The sequence below is a fragment of the Sapajus apella genome, unplaced genomic scaffold, assembly GCF_009761245.1.
Source record: "Sapajus apella isolate SASKATOON/1434 unplaced genomic scaffold, GSC_monkey_1.0 scaffold10, whole genome shotgun sequence".
Taxonomy (NCBI): domain Eukaryota; kingdom Metazoa; phylum Chordata; class Mammalia; order Primates; family Cebidae; genus Sapajus; species Sapajus apella.
This window is the reverse complement of record NW_022436950.1, coordinates 1,916,026-1,922,674: the sequence shown is the minus strand read 5'-3', so window position 1 is coordinate 1,922,674 and position 6,649 is coordinate 1,916,026. Positions and strand designations below refer to the sequence as shown.

The 6,649-nt window shown below is 54.0% G+C and overlaps 1 long non-coding RNA gene across 1 annotated transcript in view; it reads left to right on the top strand.

Annotated features, from left to right (window-relative positions):
* The first annotated feature begins 2,066 nt into the window (after positions 1-2,066).
* The window catches only part of LOC116551569, a 5,917-nt gene continuing 1,334 nt past the window's right edge, over positions 2,067-6,649 (top strand). The window contains exons 1-2 of the long non-coding RNA XR_004269002.1: positions 2,067-4,963; positions 5,399-5,513. This is a non-coding gene — a long non-coding RNA (uncharacterized LOC116551569). The remainder of the gene's footprint in view (positions 4,964-5,398; positions 5,514-6,649) is intronic.

The following is a 6,649-nucleotide window of genomic DNA, read 5'->3' as shown; positions in this document are numbered from 1 at the left end:
CCTTAGCCTCTTTTATTGCACTTCCTTTTCTGGGCTGCACAGGAGGGAGGCTGGGTCAGTGTATTCTGAAGATGAAATATGGAGGTGGTCAGAGGTGGCCAGACCTGCAGAGTCCCCGGAGCCTTGGCCCTCTCTCCGCATGCCTGCGTTTCTGCTCCTGTGTGCTCGTCTGTCTGTAACACAGGCTGAGGCCACGTGGCTGAAGAGAAGGGTCCCTTTGGCTCTCCTCTCATTATTGCGGTCACAAGGACAATCCGTGCCATTTGCCTCTAGGGAACAGTGGTGTCGTTTGGGCTCCTGGATGCTCCCATGCCATTCATTCACGCATCAAACATGTGCAGGATGCTGACTCGCAAACTCCTCGTGCTCAGCCTGCAGCTCTCACGAGATCCTCTGCTCTTCTCTGTCCCTCTAGTGACATTCTCATGGGGAAATATACAATTGCCCACCTCATATTCACAGAAGGGCTTTTCTGTCACCTGGTGGTCAAAGGGAGGGAGAGACCCTGCGTGATGACATAGAAAGGCCAGGTGAGCCCTTTCCTAGACTGGGCCACTCCTGGGAACATTGGTTTTGATTCATGCACAGCAGAGTCTCCACGTCCCAGCTCATTGTCCTACCACCTCTCAAATATGTGCCTGGATATTACCCCTACCGCATATCCATGCAAGTCAGAGAACCGGGTTCTACTTTGCCTGCATGTCTGCCTCTGCTTCCTCCTCCTCGGCGTCCTCCTTCCCCTGCTCCACACTGAGCAAAAGCAGATGAGTATTACATTCTAGTTTCTTCCACTCTCCTTCGCACCTATATTACTAAAAAACCCAATAAAATAGAGGAAAAAAGGGAATCACCCTCAAACCCCAGCTGCACCTCCGATTCTGCCACTAGGCAGCTGTGCTGGCTTGGGAAGGCTGCGGCCCTTTCTGAACCTCAGTTTCCTAGTTGTTATGGTAAAGGGCTGGACCTTCCAGGCAGCCCATCCTAAGGGCTCTCACGTTGGGTGTCAGTCCAGATCTTGTTCTTTCCACCAGGATGTGGACTGAAAACTTAGAAGACCTTTTCTTGTGCATGGAATATCTTTCAGTCATGGATTCTCTTCATGCAGGTTTTAAGAACATTGCTCTCTGCTGCTCCTATGAGAGGTGGTGGGTGCTAGTCTGTATGATTCGGCGTAAGTAGCCAAGTGTGTACTTGGAGAACGGTGTCTGGATGGAAGGTGCTGGAGCTTAAGCCTTGGGCCTTTTCTCACCACTGGTTCCTTGCAGAGAACGTCTCTTCTCACTGATGAATCTCATTCCTGGGGCAATCTGAGCTTATTTAGCGAGGAGGACGTTCAAGTAAGACAAAGTCTTATTGATAGATTTGTAGTGAATTCTTGACTTGAGATATTGAGAGACTTGTTTCTAATTAAAAAACCAACTACACATTGGACGTTTATCCTGTGGGTGAATGGGAGCTCATAGAATGGTATAACCCAAATAGTGCCAGGTCCTGTTAACCTAAATAACAGAGAGACTCTGAAAGAAAATGGAATGTTTCTGGAAATAGAGTGCTACAATGGGACACGTGTGCCGTAGGAAGCCGTATGCGCACTCAGGGAGGGGAACACAGCGTCACTAAAGTGAGGAGGATTATGTAATTGTTTTGAGATAATTATCTGTGGCTACAAAGATCAATCACAAGGATGATGCCAGTCCAAGGTTGGTCAGGCGGTTGCTGGGCAGATGTCCTCACATAATTGTTTTTTTGTGTGTGCAAGGTGGTGACAGCCTTTGTGCAAGATGGTGGGTTTCTTTTTTTCTTTTTTTTGAGACGGAGTCTTGCCCTGTCACACAGGCTGGAGTGCAGTAGCGTCATCTCGGCGCACTGCAACCTCCACCTCCGGAGTTCAAGTGATTCTCCTGTCTCAGCCTCCTGAGTAGCTGGGATTCCAGGCATGTGCCACCACACCCAGCTAAGTTTTTGTATTTTTAGTAGAGATGGGGTTTCACCATGTTGATCAGGCTGGTCTTGAACTCTTGACCTCAAGTGATCCACCCTCCTGGGTCTCCCAGAGTGCTGGGATTACAGGTGTGAGCCACTGCGCCTGGCCTCGGTGGTGGTTTTTGCAGTCTTTTGTGATAGTTTTTGTTATCAGGGATTTGGGCATGGGAACCCTCTTTCCATGGCTTTCCCTGGCTCTATGTGTCAGGGCTTTTTTTTAAACACAAGGAAATCCATTTTGCTTCTGACAACTTTCACGGTGCCTTATCATTAACATAAGTCTCTGTGAGACCCTTTGGGTAGGAGGCTCTGAAAAGGAGCGAGAGATGGGGAGAGGCTACCGCAGTTGGGGTGAGATCGAGGTTTGGGTTAGGGCAAGGCAAGGAGGGCTGGACAGGGGACTCCAGAAATACACAGGAGCTAAGTGAGCAGGGCTGGGGACTGGCTGGCTGAGGGTTGAGAGGTGCTGAAGGTGAGAAGGCTCTAGACTGGATGGCAAAGCAGACAGAAGAGAGGGTGTTGCTGAGGATCAGATCTGGGGGACGATGGAGGATGGCGTGCTGGTCCTGCTGTGGTGCCCATGGGACATCCGGGTGCCTTCGCTCCAGAGGACCAGGCTGGTCCTGAACAATGGGAGGCAGTGAGGCTAGAGTGTGGATTTTTTGTGAACTTATTGACCTGTGTGTGCTCACTGGCACCTTGGGAACAGGTGAGCTGCTTCTCCACGCAGCAGGAAGGAAGAGGGTGTCAAGGAGGTGGCAGATCCCAACACTCCACAGAATGGCAGGGACATTACGGAAAGAAGGAGGCTGTGAGCCTGTCCCCACCCTTCCCCTGGCCCTCTGAGGGTCTTGTGTGGCCATCGGTCTGGAGTGGACTCCTGGCTTCTTGTGAGGGTGGTGCTGGCCCAGGCACCCTGGAGGCAGCTGGTGTCCTCCTGGATGAGGACCACAGCTTTTGGAGAGCTGTCGTTGTCTGTCCAGGTGGGAGGAGCCACAGCCAGGGCAGGGTTTGAAACACCTGCCGACTTCAGCCTGTCCTGTAAGCTCACGATGATGTGCCCACCCCGATCCAGTTTAATATCCCCTCAAAAGCACTCCTCAGGATCCCAGGTGCTCAGCTGTGGACATCAGTGAGCTCCCAGACAGAGCACACAGGGAGTGGGTGGACCCTGGGTCACCGTCGTGTAGCCAGCTTTGCTCAGAAGACACGAGGATGGAGGAGAAGGCCGCAGAGGCAGACACGGGGAGAGGGCTGAGACCCGGAGTGGGCTGGGGGCAGGCCCCGGGCAGGGGAAGCATGGAGGTGGGGAGGGGAGTGGGTGGAGCTTAGGCAGACTGGCGAATTTGGGTGGAGGTCTGCGGCAGAAAAGCCCCTCAGCCTCTGAGATGCAGGCACCTTTGCACGTGGGGACGTGGGGACGTGGGGACATGTGGGGCTCTCGCTGTTCGTCTCCCAGGCTGTGAAGGACAGTGGAAATCTGGGCCTGCAGGGAGCTTTAGTGGAAGGACAGAGGCTTCATGAGAAATAAGTGCAGATTTATGATCAGATGGGGTTAACAGCTAGAAAGCAGGGCGAGGGGTAGAGATGGAGTGAGTGGGGTGCTGTCTGGAGGCCTGGTGGGGGAAGCCCTCCAAGCCCTGCACTAAGGGAGGGGTGGCCCTACAGAGTCCAGGGAAATTCCAGACAAGGCCAAGTCCTCAAGGGGCCACCCAGGAGGGGTCCAGTGGTGGCTCCTGTTTCTCTGATCAAGGGGAGGCAGGGGGATGGGAGGAACTTGGCAGCAAGGGGACTGGGGAAAGGTGGGTCCCTAAGGGTACCGGGAGAGGGGCTGACCAAGGGACTGTCCCAGGGAGGAGGACAGCTGGACACAAGGCCTGGGATCCAGGCTCCCCGAGGCCACTCTTCACTTCAGGGAGTTTCTGACCTTCTGGACCCAGTTGCCAGCAGGGGCAGGTGCTCTGTGCCGAGCTGGGGGGTGAGTACAGAGCTGAGTGTGGCCGGGACGGCCTGGGGCAGTGGCGGACACTGCACACAAACCCAGGCCATGTCTGCTAACGGCAGCTGCTGTGGCTTCTTCTTACTGTGTCTATGCTGCATTAAAACAGTAAAAAACCCAGGGGAACCCACTCTAATGATGTATTCTATTAGACCTTCTGTTTAAAATTGTTTCTCAATCTATGATCACTATAAAATTGAGAATGCGATACTGTGCTTTCCTTTGTGTCCTGAGTCTTTGGCATATGGTGTGCTTTTGACACTGGTAGCCTCTCTGTGATGGCTCCCTCATCTCGTGTGCCTGGTGGCCTCCTGTGGCCAGTGGCTGCCGTGTGGGATGTGCAGGTCTGAGGGTGAGATTGGGCTGGGCGAGGGGCAGTGCTGCTCGGTGTCTCCTGGGAGGGTCTGGTCCTGATGAAGAGAGTCAGGGCCAGCTCCCTAGGGGAGGACGCTGTGTTCCAGCCTCCTCCTGGGCCAGCTAGCTAGGGGTCATGTTTCCTGGATCAAGCCCTCATCTCTGGAGAGATCTGCAGAGTTTGAGGGAGTCGCCTCAGCTTCCCCAGAGCCCACAGACACACAGGAGTCCCTTCCCACTGGGCTCTGGGCTCCTGAATGAGGGTTCTGGCCTCAGGAAGAAAGTGGGTCTCCCTTCGCTCCTGTGTGGCGGAGAGATGAGGGTTGTGGAGGTGGGTGAGGCTGGAGGGTATGCAGCTTCTAGGGTGTCAGCTCCCCCCAAATAAAGAAACCTGTAACACTTCCTGTAAGCTTCTCTGACTCCTGCAATGCTGGGTATAGGAATGTTGGCTTTGACTGTCCAGGTAGGAGAACCATGTTAAAAATGGCCCTTTTTCTACCAAAAGGCAGGAACAGACCTGCTGTAAACCTGCTAGCTGTGGGATGCCTGTGTCTCATCTTAAGTGCCTGGCGTATGTTTACTGGTGAGCCATCTTTCTCCAGGTGGACCCTCCCGCAGCCCTTACTTGTGAGTAAGATTCCTTTCTTAGCATGAGGTCTGTGTCCTTCTTTGACATCATTGGGGGCTGAGTGAGGCGGAAGCAGCCAGCCCGATGGTGCAGTCAGCACAGCCAGGACACACAGAAGGGGACCTGACCACATGCATGTGCACCGTCCTGGGACCCGGTACAGGGGTGGCCTCCTTCCTTCCTATGGAATGGGGGTCCTGCAGTGCCAGTCACAAAGGCTGCTTTCTGTGACTGTGGAAGGTCGGCCACCTAGAACAGATGGAAAAGAGGTTTGATGCCAGGATGCGGCCGCTGCAACCAGGCTCACTCTAGGGACCCCCAGGCCAGCTCCCCTGGGGCAAGGACTGTGGCTGGAGGGCCAGGCTGGGAGGCAGGAGTCATCCTCCAGCAGCCCCTGGGGCACAGTGAATGGACCGTTTGTGTTTTATGAACAGCCCAGTATTGCAGGAATGCAGCCCAGCCCCACTTCAGGGGCAAGAAGGAGCTGAGAGCTGAGAAATCATAATAAAACACCCCTCCCGGGAAGCACTCACATGAATCATGGCTCAGGTCATAATAACCCTTTTGGCAAAAGCGTTTTCTCTGCCCCAAGCCAAAGTATGTGCAGTCATACAAAGGGCCCTGTGACCGGCCGGCTGCCCCTCCATGCGCACACTCTTGCGGTTCTTGAATTCTGTTCTTTTCACAGGGCTGGGGCTGGCGAGGAATTTAGAGGACTCCCGTGCTTCATGAAATAATACTCCGGGGCTGCATTTATTTCACAGATACATACAGTTATTGGGGTCCTAGTCAGAGCAAAATAAACTTTAAAAATCTTTATATTAATCTCATTTTTAGTTTCATATTAAGCAATTTCTTTCTCTCTTTTTTTTTGTCTAAGGGAATCGAAAATACCCTGCAGAATGTGCTGTTGGCGGCCTGCAGGGGTTTAGGATATTGAAAGAGCTATTGACCGTTTCCTTCATATTGAACCCAGCTCCCTGCAACATAGTAACTACTGGGGCGGTGGGAAGGCCCAGGCTGTACGAGATCCGCTGCCTCTTCTGCACGTGCAGAGCTCGGGTTGGAGACGTTTTCGTCTCCCGTGCTATGGCGCGTCCTGGAGTGGATGCCATGCTCTTCCTTCTTTCTCAACTCATACCAAACTGGGCTCACCTTCGGGACCTCACTCTTCTCTCTGGGATTCAGTTTTCTTAACGTTAAAATTAGAAGGGCTATTTGAGCTGGCATAGGCAAAGCCCTCTCTTGCCTTGGCCACCTCCCATACCTGAATAGACACCATCAGTGACCTCCCACACCAGGACAGACACCGCCAGCCCATCAGCGACCCCACGGCCACCTCTCATGCCAGGACAGTCACCACCAGCCCATCAGTGACCCCACAGCCACCTCCCACGCCAAGATAGTCACCACCAGCCCGTCAGTGACCCCACGGCCACCTCCCGTGCTAGGCCAGACACCACCAGCCCATCAGCGACCCACAGCCACCTCCCATGCCAGGACAGACACCACCAGCCCGTCAGTGACCCCATGGCCACCTCCCATGCCAGAACAGACACCACCAGCCCGCCAGTGACTCCACAGCCACCTCCCATGCCAGAACAGACACCACCAGCCCGCCAGTGACCCCACGGCCACCTCCCATGCCAGGACAGTCACCATCAGCCCATCAGTGATCCCATGGC